Here is a 16,379-nt window from a genome sequence, read left to right as displayed (position 1 = left end):
ATCAAGTTTCATGATCCTAGGCATAAGCGTTCTTGAATTATCATCCGGAAACCATTTTACTATTTCGGGTCACCGTGACCTTGACCTTTGACCTAGTGACCTCAAAATCAATAGGGGTCATCTGCGAGTCATGATCAATGTACCTATGAAGTTTCATGATCCTAGGCCTTAGCGTTCTTGAGTTATCATCCGGAAACCACCTGGTGGACGGATCGACCGACCGACAGACCGACCGACCGACATGTGCAAAGCAATATACCCCCTATTCTTCGAAAGGGGGCATAAAAATGCATGAAATTACTCCACAAGCGTACTTGTAACATGGATTTTCATTCCATGTTGCAGCTGTGAACGAAGTTGTTATGTGCCAAAATAACAACTCTGTTTCACTGACAATTCTTGATTCATCTGAAGGCTTATCTGAAATGAAAATATAAAGAAATTTAAGTTTCAAGGAGCAAAGTAAAAAGGTCTAGCCTCCTCCATGTTTTTTCCATGACCTTGTGCAATTTCTGGCTTTGTCCCACTGCCTAAACTTTCTTTACGACATCACTGTTATATAACAGCTTGTTTGAGAAGTCCAATTCATTGTTATGTTCCCATACTTCTATGCTCAGTTGCAGTAAGCGCAAAATCAATAACTATGTAAACATCTGTTGTTTTTTTAATTTGTTATACCCATGCAGTAAAAAAGTATTTTGTAGCCAATCTGTCAGTTGGTCTGTCTGCATTAATGTCAGCAATTTGTGAAGAGAAATACACCCGTAAGGGATTAAATTGAAAACAAAACTAATGATCTGTCACAGATACTGATACACCCCCATCCCCCCCCCCCCAAAAAAAAACAAACAACAAACATGTTTGGATACAGACAAATCCACTATATGTTCTACAGTTAATAAAAGACTAAATGGCTATAATAATGCCAAACATTTTTAGAACCCATATCTTTTTTATTAACAATCATCTTCGCAGTAAAATCATTCAGCTGACCCTGTTGTTGTTGGGCAACTTGACACAATCTGATGGCACTCGGGCTACGGAATTATTGCAGTATAATATTTATAATCATATTGGGTGTATTGATAAAGTTTGGCATATTTTGGGAAAATTTTAGTCAGACTTTTGGGGGGTGGGGGAATGTTACAGTTTGCCATTGGGAAACAGCAAAATATTTATTGTATCGCTAATCTTTTTGGAAAAATTCACTGCATGTTTCAGCGTTTGCTTAAGTGCGTACATTAATTCATAATGTTTTTATATGATATTAATTTTAAGTTATTACTAGTAAATATTCATATAATACAGTATATGATACAAAATACATAAACAAGGAATGAAAGACAATGTTTCTTACTAAAAACGTTTGAATTATTCTTTACTTTCATATACATGTATTTGTACATGTTGGGCATTGGCAGCGTAATACCTACATACTATCTATGGTTTTCAAAAGTATTTATTTTAGAATGTGACATGTGGAGTTGATGTTGTTTTTTTCATTTTATGGCATTTTACAAGTTTAAACATGGACAATTTACTTGCCCATCAGAACAAACACCAGCAGAGTCAAGCCAAGGTAGAAATGTTTTACCCCTGCCTAGGCTGGATTTTTTTCAAGGTTGTCATACAGCTGATAGGTAGGCCAGAAAGACCTCCACAATCTCATCAAATGCCCTCTTCATTTCGCTGCACAAGCAGTTGTCTTGGTGGAGGCCTGGAGGGGTCTGTTCAGAAGATGCAAGCAACAAAAATCTGCTTGGATATGAAAGTCAATTAAATTAAGAAATATAATTCTTCTGATTGACCTTATTAATAACAGAGTAGAACAGTATAGTTTATTTTTACTTAATCATAAACAAACATGTGCAATAACAGCATGTGTTTTATTAAAATACAAAATACAGTATTTAAAAAAAGTTCAAATTAAACAAGATGTGTTTGTGAAACACAATGTCCCCCTATATGACGTTTGACATTGTAGGATGACCTTGACCTTGACCCTTTACCACTCAAAATGTGCAGCTCCATGAGATACACATGCATTTCAAATATAAAATTGCTAGCTTCAATATTGCAGAAGTGACATTACATGAGCAATTTTGACCCATATATTTGACCTTGAAGGATGACCTTGACCTTTCACCACTCAAAATGTGCAGCTCCATGAGATACACATGCATGCCGAATATCAAGTTGCTATCTTCAATATTGCAAAAGTATTCATAAAATTAGCGATTTGGGCCACATATATTTGACCTCTGACCTTGACCTTTCACCACTCAAAATGTGCAGCTTCATGAGATACATATGCATGCCAAATATCAAGTTGCTATCTTCAATATTGCAAAAGTACTCATAAAATGAGCGATTTTGGCCGCATATATTTGACATCTGACCTTCGAGGATGACCTTGACCTTCACCTTTCACCACTCAAATTGTGCAGCTCCATGAGATACACATGCATGCCAAATATCAAGTTGCTATCTTGAATATTGAAATACTGCAAAAGTGTACATTAAATGAGCGATTTTGACCCATATATTTGACCTTTGACCTTGAATGATGACCTTGACCTTTCACCACTCAAAATGTGAAGCTCCATGAGATACATATGCATGCCAAATACCATGTTCCTATCTTCAATATTGCAAAAGTTATTGCAAATGTTAAAGTTGGCGCAAACCAACCAACAGAAAGGGCAAAAACAATATGTCCCCCATTTCTATAGTGGGGGACATAAAAAGAATGAAATATGGAAGAGATTAATACATAGGGAACAATGACCATACAATGCCAAAACATAGCTCAATAATTATAACGAGTTTAACATTATTATTTGCTTATTGTCTTTGTAAACAAGGGCTGTTTGTAAAACATGCATGCCCCCCATATGGACTGTCCGTTGTAGTGGCAGCCATTGTGTGAATATGTTTTTTGTCACTGTGACCTTGACCTTTGACCTAGTGACCTGAAAATCAATAGGGGTCATCTGCGAGTCACGATCAATGTACCTATGAAGTGTCATGAACCTAGGCAAAAGCGTTCTTGAGTTATCATCCGAAAATCATTTTACTATTTTGGGTCACCGTGACCTTGACCTTTGACCTTGTGACCTCGAATTCAATAGGGGTTATCTGCGAGTCATGATCAATCTACCTATGAAGTTTTATGATCCTAGGCATATGCGTTCTTGAGTTATCATCCGAAAACCATTTTACTTTTTCGGGTCACCGTGACCTTGACCTTTGACCTAGTGACCTCAAAATCAATAGGGGTCATCTGCGAGTCATGATCAATCTACCCATGAAGTTTCATGATCCTAGGTGTATGCGTTCTTGAGTTATCATCCAGAAACCATTTTACTATTTCGGGTCACTGTGACCTTGACCTTTGACCTCAAAATCTATAGGGGTCATCTGCGAGTCATGATCAATCTACCCATGAAGTTTCATGATCCTAGGCGTATGCGTTCTTGAGTTATCATCCGGAAACCATTTTACTATTTCGGGTTACCGTGACCTTGACCTTTGAACTAGTGACCTCAAAATCAATAGGGGTCATCTGCAAGTCATGATCAATGTACCTATGAAGTTTCATGATCCTAGCCCCAAGCGTTCTTGAGTTATCATCCGGAAACCACCTGGTGGACGGACCGACCGACAGACCGACCGACCGACATGTGCAAAGCAATATACCCCCTCTTCTTCGAAGGGGGGGGCATAAAAATATAATATATAGTATATAACAGTACACAATAATTATAAAGCACAACATAAACCTTTGTTATACAGCTCCTTTATTAGTTTTAAGAGAAAGGTATCAGTATCCGTTCAGTGGGGGAAAACATTGTGTGAACATTGGAAAAGGTTTTGTTGGGTTACAATGCACCAACAAGAGTTATTATGGTTTGTTTTACAAAATATATAGTCTTTGCACTAAAAAGTTCAAGCATTTTAGGCAGGAAACAACTTCACTTTCTGTTATAATGCAAGGATTTGTCAAGAAATAGATCACATCCATGTGTCTTTAATAAATTCCATAATGCAACAACACTCTGCTTGCTTTTATTTTGTTATTTTTATAAATACCTTTTAATAACATGACCAGTTCCAGTTTCAAGCCTCACTGGTCTATGATTCACACTTGAGTTTAACTTAACCCATGGATTCAAATGTGAAGAGAAGAGCTGTGGCAACATGCTTAACCCAATCTGCAAAATAAATGAGAAAGATACACAAAGATTAAGCATACTGGAGTCAATAAGCAATATGGTGGCTACAGTGTTTAACAAAATATTGATGGTGCAGGCCCTTACCCAGAAATATCTCAACATTTTCAAACACAGGGAAAAAGTAACATATTTGTCAACTAGAAATGGCGCGGCAGAGGCCGACGTGTATCCCCACGCCGCATGTTTGACCCAGGGGCGCCCCAGGGTTGGTAATGGGGCTATGCATAGTTGAGATTTACCGTATTGTCATAAGAGAAGTTCAGTATCAATTAGAAGTGAATCTGTGTAGAAATGAAGAAATTATAGTAAAAGACAATTTTGGGTGGGTGTGGCCTATTATGGGCGGGGCGCCCCAGGGTTGGTAATGGGGCCATACATAGTTGAGATTGACCGTATTGTCATAAGAGATGTTCAGTATCAATTTGAAGTAAATCGGTGTAGAAATTATAAAAAAGGAAATTTTGGGTGGGCGTGGCCTATGTGGGCGGGGCCCCCCAGGGTTGGTAATGGCGCCATGCATAGTTGAGATTGACTGTATTGTCATAAAAGAGGTTCAGTATCAATTTGAAGTGAATCAGTGTACAAATGAAGAAATTATAGTAAAAGGCAATTTTGGGTGGGTGTGGCCTATGTGGGTGTGGCCTATTATGGGCGGGGCGCCCCAGGGTTGGTAATGGGGCCATACATAGTTAAGATTAACCGTATTGTCATAAGAGAAGTTCAGTATCAATTAGAAGTGAATCGGTGTAGAAATGAAGAAATTATAGTACAAGACAATTTTGGGTGGGTGTGGCCTATTATGGGTCGGGGCACCCCAGGGTTGGTAATGGGGCCTTACATAGTTGAGATTGACTGTATTGTCATAAGAGATGTTTAGTATCAATTTGAAGTAAATCGGTGTAGAAATGAAGAAATTATAGTAAAAAGCAATTTTGGGTAGGCGTGGCCTATGTGGGCGGGGCACCCCAGGGTTGGCAATGGCACTATGCATAGTTGAGATTGACCTTATTGTCATAAAAGAGGTTCAGTATCAATTTGAAATAAATTGGTGTAGAAATGAAGAAATTATAGTAAAAGGCAATTTTGGGTGGGCGTGGCCTATGTGGGTGTGGCCTATTATGGGCGGGGCACCCCAGGGTTGGTAATGGGGCCATACATAGTTAAGATTAACCGTATTGTCATAAGAGAAGTTCAGTATCAATTAGAAGTAAATCGGTGTAGAAATGAAGAAATAATAGTACAAGACAATTTTGGGTGGGTGTGGCCTATTATGGGCGGGGCACCCCAGGGTTGGTAATGGGGCCTTACATAGTTGAGATTGACTGTATTGTCATAAGAGATGTTTAGTATTAATTTGAAGTAAATCGGTGTAGAAATGAAGAAATTATAGTAAAAGGCAATTTTGGGTAGGCGTGGCCTATGTGGGCGGGGCACCCCAGGGTTGGCAATGGCACTATGCTTAGTTGAGATTGACCTTATTGTCATAAAAAGAGGTTCAGTATCAATTTGAAATAAATTGGTGTAGAAATGAAGAAATTATAGTAAAAGGCAATTTTGGGTGGGCGTGGCCTATGTGGGCTGGGCGCCCCAGGGTTGGTAATGGGGCCATGCATAGTTGAGATTAACTGTATTGTCATAAGAGAGGTTCAGTATCAATTAGAAGTGAATCGGTGTACAAATGAAGAAATTATAGTTAAAGGCAATTTTGGGTGGGTGTGGCCTATTATGGGCGGGGCGCCCCAGGGTTGGTAATGGGGCCATGCATAGCTGAGATTGTCCATATTGTCATAAGAGTGGTTCAGTATTAATTTGAAGTAAATCGGTGTAGAAATTATAAAAAAGGAAATTTTGGGTGGGCGTGGCCTATGTGGGCGGGGCCCCCCAGGGTTGGTAATGGCGCCATGCATAGTTGAGATTGACTGTATTGTCATAAAAGAGGTTCAGTATCAATTTGAAGTAAATCAGTGTAGAAATGAAGAAATTATAGTAAAAGGCAATTTTGGGTGGGTGTGGCCTATGTGGGTGTGGCCTATTATGGGCGGGGCGCCCCAGGGTTGGTAATGGGGCCATACATAGTTAAGATTAACCGTATTGTCATAAGAGAAGTTCAGTATCAATTAGAAGTGAATCGGTGTAGAAATGAAGAAATTATAGTACAAGACAATTTTGGGTGGGTGTGGCCTATTATGGGTCGGGGCACCCCAGGGTTGGTAATGGGGCCTTACATAGTTGAGATTGACTGTATTGTCATAAGAGATGTTTAGTATCAATTTGAAGTAAATCGGTGTAGAAATGAAGAAATTATAGTAAAAAGCAATTTTGGGTAGGCGTGGCCTATGTGGGCGGGGCACCCCAGGGTTGGCAATGGCACTATGCATAGTTGAGATTGACCTTATTGTCATAAAAGAGGTTCAGTATCAATTTGAAATAAATTGGTGTAGAAATGAAGAAATTATAGTAAAAGGCAATTTTGGGTGGGCGTGGCCTATGTGGGTGTGGCCTATTATGGGCGGGGCACCCCAGGGTTGGTAATGGGGCCATACATAGTTAAGATTAACCGTATTGTCATAAGAGAAGTTCAGTATCAATTAGAAGTGAATCGGTGTAGAAATGAAGAAATTATAGTACAAGACAATTTTGGGTGGGTGTGGCCTATTATGGGCGGGGCACCCCAGGGTTGGTAATGGGGCCTTACATAGTTGAGATTGACTGTATTGTCATAAGAGATGTTTAGTATTAATTTGAATTAAATCAGTGTAGAAATGAAGAAATTATAGTAAAAGGCAATTTTGGGTAGGCGTGGCCTATGTGGGCGGGGCACCCCAGGGTTGGCAATGGCACTATGCTTAGTTGAGATTGACCTTATTGTCATAAAAAGAGGTTCAGTATCAATTTGAAATAAATTGGTGTAGAAATGAAGAAATTATAGTAAAAGGCAATTTTGGGTGGGCGTGGCCTATGTGGGCTGGGCGCCCCAGGGTTGGTAATGGGGCCATGCATAGTTGAGATTAACTGTATTGTCATAAGAGAGGTTCAGTATCAATTTGAAGTGAATCGGTGTAGAAATGAAGAAATTATAGTTAAAGGCAATTTTGGGTGGGCGTGGCCTATGTGGGCGGGGCGCCCCAGGGTTGGTAATGGGGCCATGCATAGCTGAGATTGTCCATATTGTCATAAGAGTGGTTCAGTATTAATTTGAAGTGAATCGATGTAGAAATAAATTATAGTAAAAGGCAATTTTGGGTGGGCGTGGCCTATGTGGGCGGGGTGCCCTAGGGTTGGTAATGGAGCCATGCATACATGTAGCTGAGATTGACCGTATTGTCATAAGAGAGTTTCAGTATCAATTTGAAGTGAATCGGCGTAGAAATGATGAAATTATAGTAAAAGGCAATTATGTGGCCGGGACGCCCCAGGGTTGGCAGGGTTCGACACTAAGGCATGTACGACAGACATTGTCTAGTAAGATCGGTGGTCGGGCTAGTAAAACTGTGGGCTAGCTTGTGCGACTGGTCGTACATTATAAATCTATACTGATTTTTTTCTTTTTCTCTTAATGTTTAAAATAACTCTTGTATCCGTTATTCACATCAGAACAAAACTAGCGTATGTAAATAAATGCGGAGCATTCACATGATTCATCGCTATTTTTAGAAGCGAAGGAGAGCTTCCCACACAAATTGCTTGTTTCCATTGGTCAAGTTGTCATGAATATTAATGAAATTTTGCGGTCGTTAATTGCTGAGAAATAGCCCAGACAAAAACTGTGCACGGACGCACGGACAGATGAAGCGGCGACTATATGCTCCCCCCCCCCCAAAAAAAATTTTTTTTTGGGGAAGCATAATAGAGAATCTGACAGTAAAACTGACACAGATTATGATGGAAAAAGGGCCTTGGAGCTGTGGTAGCATGGAGCACAGCTGTCAAGGAGGCCAGAGTTTGATGACGTTGAATAAATGTCACCTGCTGTACAGACATCATTTGTTTAACTGGTGATAAACAGTAAAATTATAACAATCAATTTATGTTGTTAAATAGTTTTATTTTATTTTTTACTCTATGCATCAAAATAACTTTTGTGTTCACTAATTATTTACTGATAAAACCTGATTAAACAGTTACACGACACAATTGTGTTTATTTGCTATGTCATTTATGGTCTAGTAGACATCAGATTCGGGCTAGTACATTTTAAGAGGAGCTGGTGCGATGGTCTGGCTGTAAAAAAAGTTAATGTCGAACCCTGGTTGGTAATGGGGCCATACATAGTTGAGATTGACCTTTGTGTCATAAGAGAGGCTCAGTATCAATTTGAAGTAAATCGGTGCAGAAATGAAGAAGTTAATGTAAAATAACATAAAAAAATGAGTGAAAATCTCTGACCCGGCTCGCCCCAACCCCCATAACTTTTGACCCAGGGGTCAGATCAAAATTCCGTCACTGTCACAGTCGCACATATGCTCATAGCTACCATGTTGGTAAGTTTCAAGGTTCTAGTGCTAATAGTGTAGGAGGAGCAGGTGGCCAGGACGGACAGACGGACGGACAGACGCACATCAATAGTATTTGTTACAAATGATGCATGTTCTTGTAGGGACATTATCGTAACTTCTTTTAAAATTTAACTAATGAAATTTTAGCATGTTTTTTTATTATGCTACTTTAATGTGTTAAAAAGGTTTTCAAATATCAAAAAACTATCATCATTACAATGTCAATACAATATCCCCACTTTTTCGATAACAATTAACCAAGAAATATTACAAATAATATTTACCCAATTTAGGGTGAATTGACACTTCAATTCCCAATTTCAAGGGTATGGGTCATGTTCCCAAAGTACGGTATACATAAGGTAAAGGAATAAATCAACAAAGTTTAAGCAAGAAAGCTTTTGTATTATGCTTACAGGGAGATAAATGCAGTAGAAAGTTAACCGGAACTGATTGAATTAGTTAGGTTTTGATATGTGCATACGGTTATAGGAGGCTTTATAATTTTCAAGTACACTTTTTGCTGATTGAAAACAAATGCCATGAAAATGTTTTGAAATACTAATTCTGTAAGTTGAATGATTTTTAATAATTCTCTGAAGGGTGAACTTGAATTGGCTATTTTTGACAAAAAAACTGCATATGCTGTCTGGCCTTTGTTATCATACAAAATAAATTTTACCCTTTATTTTTACATCTTCTCACATTAACACTAAATCCCGAAAGAAATTATTGTGGTCAAAAAAATTAAAGTTTTTTGCCGGGTTATTCTTAACTAGTTGACTGACTGTACCATATCATACCACTTTGGGAGACTTAGTACGAGTTATGGAGGTTTCGGTAAATGACAAGTTCGGTAAATTGGACTTATATAGTAAATGCCGTGGAGGTTTCGGTAAATTGGTATAAATAGGGATAATCACACCTTTAGTCGATAAGCGTGTACATTAATTGAGTTGTTTGGCACTAATTAAATTATCTGATTAAAAAGTACGGAGTTGACGTTATCAATTTAGAGATGTTTACAAAGTGTTAATATTAAATATCCAGGCTTGCAACCTATTAATATTCTAATCAAGGGAGGTAATTTATATATTAAATATATATATTAAAAGTTTATCTTTAGGTCATGAATTTTTGTTTTTAATATATGTTTTTATACAATTAGCTGGAAAACCTTAATTAAAATGTATCAGAAAAAATAATAATAATTTTGATCCAATTTGTTTGTTTCTTATATTAATACATTTTTTGCTTCTTTTTCCTACAAGCAGGTCAGCACATAAGGTAGTCGTGAAGACGCAGTGATGTTTTGGTTGAAGTATAATCATTAATATTTTGTTTATGAAGTCTTTAGTTAACTTTTAATATCTATGAAGCAGCTTGTATGGGGTTTTTTTGTTTTAGAATTGTTTTTGGGAGGGTTTAACTGTGTAAGGATTGCATGTTAATAATTAGTAAGTGCATGTTGGTGTACATGTACTAGTAGAATAAATGGAATATTCTCAAAATCTTACTGAGTTTCTTGTACATGTTGCTCATTTGGGAACACAAATGCAACCAAGAATAATGTGTAATCAAGACCCGTTTTGAATACACAATTAACACCTTATTTCAGTTTGAGTAAACCTGGGCAGGGTTGTGCAATTGTAGTTGTTTGTTGTTTTAAATCCAATTAAATATGGTCAATGGGTAAATTGAAAAATGCTAAAATCAAATTTAAATTAATTTCACAACTGTTTTCCTTGTTACAGTTAAATATGATAAATAAATAAACTTTGTAACTATCAACATATTTTTTCATGCATTCATATATTAATTATCAAATTATTGGATGTCACTGATATTTTATTTTTTACTAATAACTAATTTGGACTAATTAAAACAGAATTGAACTTTCCTTGCACATTATTTCATTATTAATAATATAATAATTAGCAAATGTAATAAAAACTTATTGATATTTAAATAATTTAACTCAATGATATTAATAATATTTAAAAGCAAAAACAAAAAACTTTTTTGTTAAATGAATTTTTGAGAGGTAACACCTGAGTACTTCAAATCAATGTAAAATGTTCATACTAGCTGTATTGGGCCATTATATTTTAAATGTTACATAACAATTTTATTTTCTCAAAATAAATATCCCACAGGCCGCGACACTAACTGTGTCCCGGGAACCCGAGGACACCAGATTTTGGTGAGGGTCACCAGCTCTTTCAAGCTGGGTGATCCTCCTGGAACCCTTAATTTATAGAACCACTTCGTATTGATTGAACATTTGAATCTGCGTAATTATCTTTTATTTCTTGCCGTGTTCATAACACGAACTTCCAAAATGGTAAGTAGTGTATTTTTAATATCTCGGACCAGTTACTATGTGGTACATGCGCGAAGTATTCCGATTACGCGAATGGAAGTAAAGGAAGTAACTCGTGGTCGATTACTAAAACGTTTTTCGCAACCCCACAACAAAAACAAAATTCGGTTATAAATTTGATCATTTAAACAAACATGTGGAGATACCTCGAGGGTGTTAAAGGGCCCAAACCCAAAAAATCAAACACGAATGCAGAGCGGTTAGAAACGCGTAGGTCTTACGAGAAAGAAAAAAGAAATCGGCAATTTCAAGATTGGGCAAAAATCTGGTCTTTGTTGTCCTATGATGAAGAAAAAAACTATGGTATGCACGATTTGCCAGAAATATGACAATGAGGGGCCATTTGATGATGATGATGTTGATGGAAGACATGATATCCAAAGTTTACAAAACACGGCTTTTAAGCTATTAATGGGTCTATTTTAAATGGCAACTGAATTGAATATTGGAAATAAAAAATGTGTACTAGTATGCTTCTCGTATTTATTTGCCATTACGCTGTGCTTCGAAACAAGAGGGAACCCTAGTTTGGCTGTGGATTACCAAAAGTTGAAAGTCGGGTTCCCTCCAGGAACCCTGTCAAAAAGTAAGTGTCAAGGCCTGTCCCAATAATGAATATGATATTTATTTAGTCAAAATAATTTGTGCTTCAGTTAAAATTTTATTATAGTTATTATTCTTTACTAAAAATCACAACTTATGGCTTATCTTTATTACGTAACTATTATTTGTAACATACTATTCCACTCAAAATGATCATTAAAGAACATCAGAGGTGTGCTTTTACTCAATTTATTAATAAAATAGTTATAATTGTTTAAGTAACATACTATTACTCTTAAAATGACCATGAAAGAACATCAAAGCTGTGTTTTTACTCAATTTTTAAAGGATCTCAATTAATGAAAGAAAAATTACAGGCACTTATAAAAACAATTATAATTAGATCTATTTAATTGGTAAAATTTGTTCGACTTTGAGGCTTCTCTTAAAACAATCATAAACAAGAGCACCGCCTTGCGGGTGCAGACCGCTCATCTATTTTCTTTTTAAAGGTGAAGGGACTCTCAATTTAAATCACAAAGGAGGGAGAGGAGGAGTGAAAAGGGGTGTATAGTGTGGGGGTGTGGACATTTATTACATTACATATATCTTCCAAAAATGCGAACAAAAAAATGCAAACATGCAAACAAACAAAAATTCCGGATAAAAAGATAAAAAGAAAAACAATTTGGGGGGGGGGAGGGCACGGGGGATTGTTTGGGTGGAGTCTATTGTGGTATGTCAGGTAAGAGTAGTTTTGTCAAAGTATCAATCAAATCTAATCATAAATAAAGAAGTTATGGCAATTTTAGCAAAATTTAATAATTTTACCTTGAGAGTCAAGGTCATTCAAAGGTCAAGGTAAAATTCAACTTGCCAGGTACAGTAATACATTATAGCATGCAAGTATTTGAAGTTTGAAAGCAATAGCCTTGATACTTTAGAAGTTAAGTGGATCGTAACACAAAATTTAACCATATATTCAAAGTTACTAAGTCAAAAAAGGGCCATAATTCCATAAAAATGACAACCAGAGTTATGCAACTTGTCCTTTTACTGTCCCCTTATGATAGTTTGCGAGTGTTCCAAGTATGAAAGCAATATCTATGATACTTTAGGGGTAAAGTGGACCAAAAAACAAAACTTATCCAAATTTTCAATTTTCTAAGTATAAAGGGCCCATAATTCTGTCCAAATGCCAGTCAGAGTTACATAACTTTGCCTGCACAGTCCCCTTATGATAGTTAATAAGTGTTGCAAGTATGAAGCAATAGCTTTGATACTGTAGGAATAAAGTGGACCAAAACACAAAACTTAACCAAATTTTCAGTTCTCTAAGTATAAAAAGGGCACATAATTCTGTCAAAATGCCAGTCAGAGTTACATAACTTTGCCTGCACAGTCCCCTTATGATAGTCAGTAAGTGTTGCAAGTATGAAAGCAATAGCTTTGATACTTAAGGAATAAAATGGACCTAAACACAAAACTTAACCAAAATTTTCTAAGTATAAAAAGGGCACATAATTCTGTCAAAATGCCAGTCAGAGTTACATAACTTTGCCTGCACAGTACCCTTATGATAGTTAGTAAGTGTTGCAAGTATGAAAGCAATAGCTTTGATACTTAATGAATAAAATGTAGGGCTGCAACGGGTACCCGAAATATCCGATGATATCGGATCCAACTTCAGATTCGCGGGTACGGATCCACCCCTGGAAATTTCGGTTCTGAATTTTGATTTTCATACTTGTATGTAACCTAGCGCTGTTTTCACGAGTATTGTTTTTTAATACAGACTGGTTCGTAAAATAGTCGATATTTATTGTAGTGTGACAGTTAAATAGCAGATCATTCGAGATCCTTCGGCTTTTATTATATAAGAGTGTCATTGAACATTACGTAATGAGCGCAGAAAACAAAACTAATTCTAAATCATGGAGGATTTACACATTACAAATGCAATTCCTGATGGCAATAAGTAAGTTTTCAATCCTTATTGTCTTTCTGAGTTGTATTAAAAGCAACGGTAGTGGATCCAGTGTGGCTGGAATGTTATTCAGGTAAATTTTGCTTAATTTCGCGACCTGTCAAATTGTGTTTCTGCATAATGTATTGTCTTGAAAGCATATTTCGTCATATACTAAATTTAAATGCAATCTTGTAATGCAAGGAACCTCGCTGCCCAGTGAGAGAATCTTTTCCACAGCAGGATACCTGTCAGTGCTCTAGGGCTTGCCTGGACCCGGACAATGTTGATTTGTTAATTTTTGTGAAAACAAACATCAAACTGTATGAACAGTGAAAACTGTATGTTAACGAGCAAACTATAAATTGAATAAGTGTGAAGGTTTCGTTTTATTTTGACATTGCTACAATGTTAAACGAGACATGAGTTATGTTGTTTGGTAATAAATGTTTAATGTTTTTTAGTCAAATTATACTTCAAAAACATTAATTTCTTTAATTTAGAAATAAATTCTAATTTTCTCCTTTCTGAGGGATCCGGATCCGAAAAACTGTAAGATACCATATTTGGATTCGGATCCGAACAATTTTTTTGGATTCGTTGCAGCCCTAATAAAATGGACCTAAACACAAAACTTAACCAAATTTTTCAATTTTCTAAGTATAAAAAGGGCACATAATTCTGTCAAAATGCACGCCAGAGTTATCTAACTTTGCCTGCCCAGTCCCCTCATGATAGTAAGTAAGTGTAACAAGTTTGAATGCAATAGCATTGATACTTTCTGAGAAAAGTGGACCTAAACGCAAAACTTAACCGAACGCCGACGCCAAGGTGATGACAAAAGCTCATTTTTTTTTTCAAACAAGAAATGTGTCCACAGGGCACGGATGCCCCCAACTGTAACTTTGTCACTACATAAAAGTATAACTGTGTAAACGCTTGGTAGAAGTTATTAGCTTTTTTTCAAATCCTAAACGCAGATTTCTAACCTAAACACGGACCCTAAGTTCAAGGTCAAGGGGTCAAAATTTGTGTGCGTTTGGAAAGACCTTGTCCATATACACATGCATGCCAAATATGAAATTGCTATCAGAAGCGACATAGAAGTTATGAGCATTTTTCGAAATCTAAACGCAAAGTGTGAAGGACAGACGGACAGACAGACGAACGGACAGTCCGATCACTATATGCCCTCCTTTGGGGGCATAAAAATGTCTTAGAATATCAAAATAAATCAGAAGGCCACATAAACTAGAGAGCGGACAACATGCTTACAGTCCTTCCCAAAATAATAATTAATTGCCGGCCATGAGGTCCTATAATCATGCTTCCGTTTCCGGCCCGGACTGATAATTTCTGGCCCCAAAAGGAAAAATGACGACGAAATTATTATACAAATAATGCATTTATTAATTATGTATTGCCAAGATTTCTTTAGCATGTGTCTCTTCATTCCAAATGTCTGAATCCTCGTCTGAAGACACATCTTCTTTCGTTGGATAACCATCAGACATAGCCTTGGGTGGACGCTGATAATTGTTTAGTCAAAGAAGACCATCACCTTGTATCATGAGCCTAAAATACAAATCAATTTGCTAAGCTGTTGTATGCTAGCATACCTTATAATATTATACCAGTCTTAAAGTCAATCCCAATGCTTTTGATAAAATATCGGATGTTTTTTTTTTTAATTAAGGGATAAAACTTTGTTGGTCCTGTATGTAGGTTTGAGTTTGTTACTTAACAACCTCATTCAATATTTCATTTTACATAAAACCATCTTACCAGCAACTTGTCTACAGCTGCTGAAGGGTCATAAGCTGTAACATCTGCAGTGCTGAGTTTGATCATCATGAGAAAGTTTGGTTCGGCTCCTTCACCAAATTTTAATGGAAACATTTAAAGCTATTAAAAATAAAATGAAAACGAAATCACCAGTTATATATCTGGATACTCTGTTTTCCTTCGAACCCCATTATAGATATTGACAGATTGCTTCGAACCCCCCAGTAGATGTTGACAGATCGGGGTGAGATCTTAATTACCTGTGTTAATACCCAGCTTGCTTACGAATTAATCGGTCATAACGGGAACCAAATTAAAATGGTATGGATTGTCTCCCTTTGCGAATGTATAGTGATGACTTAGTGTGTAATTTGCATTGGCGACGCAGCAATCAGTGTTCATTCTAGAAATCGAAAAGTAGGGGGGAATTTCCCCCCACACTTTGAAAAATAGGGGGGATTTTTCACAAATGGGGGGGGGGGGGAATTGATCAAGTACCATTTATATGTTTTCATTTTCGTTTTAATGTTTATTTGTTTTAACTTCTACATTACTTAAAACAGTCAAGTCAGTGAAATACCATTGTAACTGCTGTTAAATATAACTGCACTTTCCATAGTATATTGCTGACTTAAATAAAAACAAAGGATTATGAAAATAATTGTTCACATGATATTTCTGTATCATTTAAAACAATAAAAAAAAAAATACTGATTGTCTATCATGATATGATATGAATGATGATATGATATTAAAACCTAAGTCATGTAAGTGTCTTAATTAATGTATAGAATTAAGTTTTTACATTCCAGTATCAAAGGACAATTTTCTTCCTTAATCATTCTCGAGTCGCATCCCTTTATTTTTTAAACGAAATTTTTTTTTTTTTAATTAACCCAAGTATCATTTTAAACGAAAATTCTTTAAAGTTTATTAACCTGTGAATCGAAGAGTTAATTCCCTTTGATTTC

At 36.5% G+C, this 16,379-nt stretch overlaps 1 protein-coding gene and 1 long non-coding RNA gene across 5 annotated transcripts in view; one reads left to right on the top strand and one right to left on the bottom strand.

Annotated features, from left to right (window-relative positions):
• Window positions 1–16,379, top strand: part of LOC127867217 (uncharacterized) — an 84,850-nt gene that overhangs the window by 18,740 nt on the left and 49,731 nt on the right. The window lies entirely within an intron of this gene.
• The window catches only part of LOC127867238 (uncharacterized), a 169,570-nt gene that overhangs the window by 148,753 nt on the left and 4,438 nt on the right, over window positions 1–16,379 (bottom strand). For 2 of the 3 annotated variants that reach the window (XR_008043390.1, XR_008043388.1), the window contains exons 2-4: window positions 4,093–4,214; window positions 1,595–1,727; window positions 315–420 (exon numbers count right to left, since the gene is read on the bottom strand). This is a non-coding gene — a long non-coding RNA (uncharacterized LOC127867238). Of the gene's footprint in view, window positions 1–314; window positions 421–1,594; window positions 1,756–4,092; window positions 4,215–16,379 lie in introns of all 3 variants that reach the window. The other variant, XR_008043389.1, reaches the window with a different exon arrangement.

This window comes from Dreissena polymorpha, chromosome 2 (genome assembly GCF_020536995.1).
Source record: "Dreissena polymorpha isolate Duluth1 chromosome 2, UMN_Dpol_1.0, whole genome shotgun sequence".
Lineage (NCBI taxonomy): Eukaryota > Metazoa > Mollusca > Bivalvia > Myida > Dreissenidae > Dreissena > Dreissena polymorpha.
The sequence above is the reverse complement of the archived record's forward strand: the minus strand, read 5'-3'. Positions and strand labels throughout refer to the sequence as shown.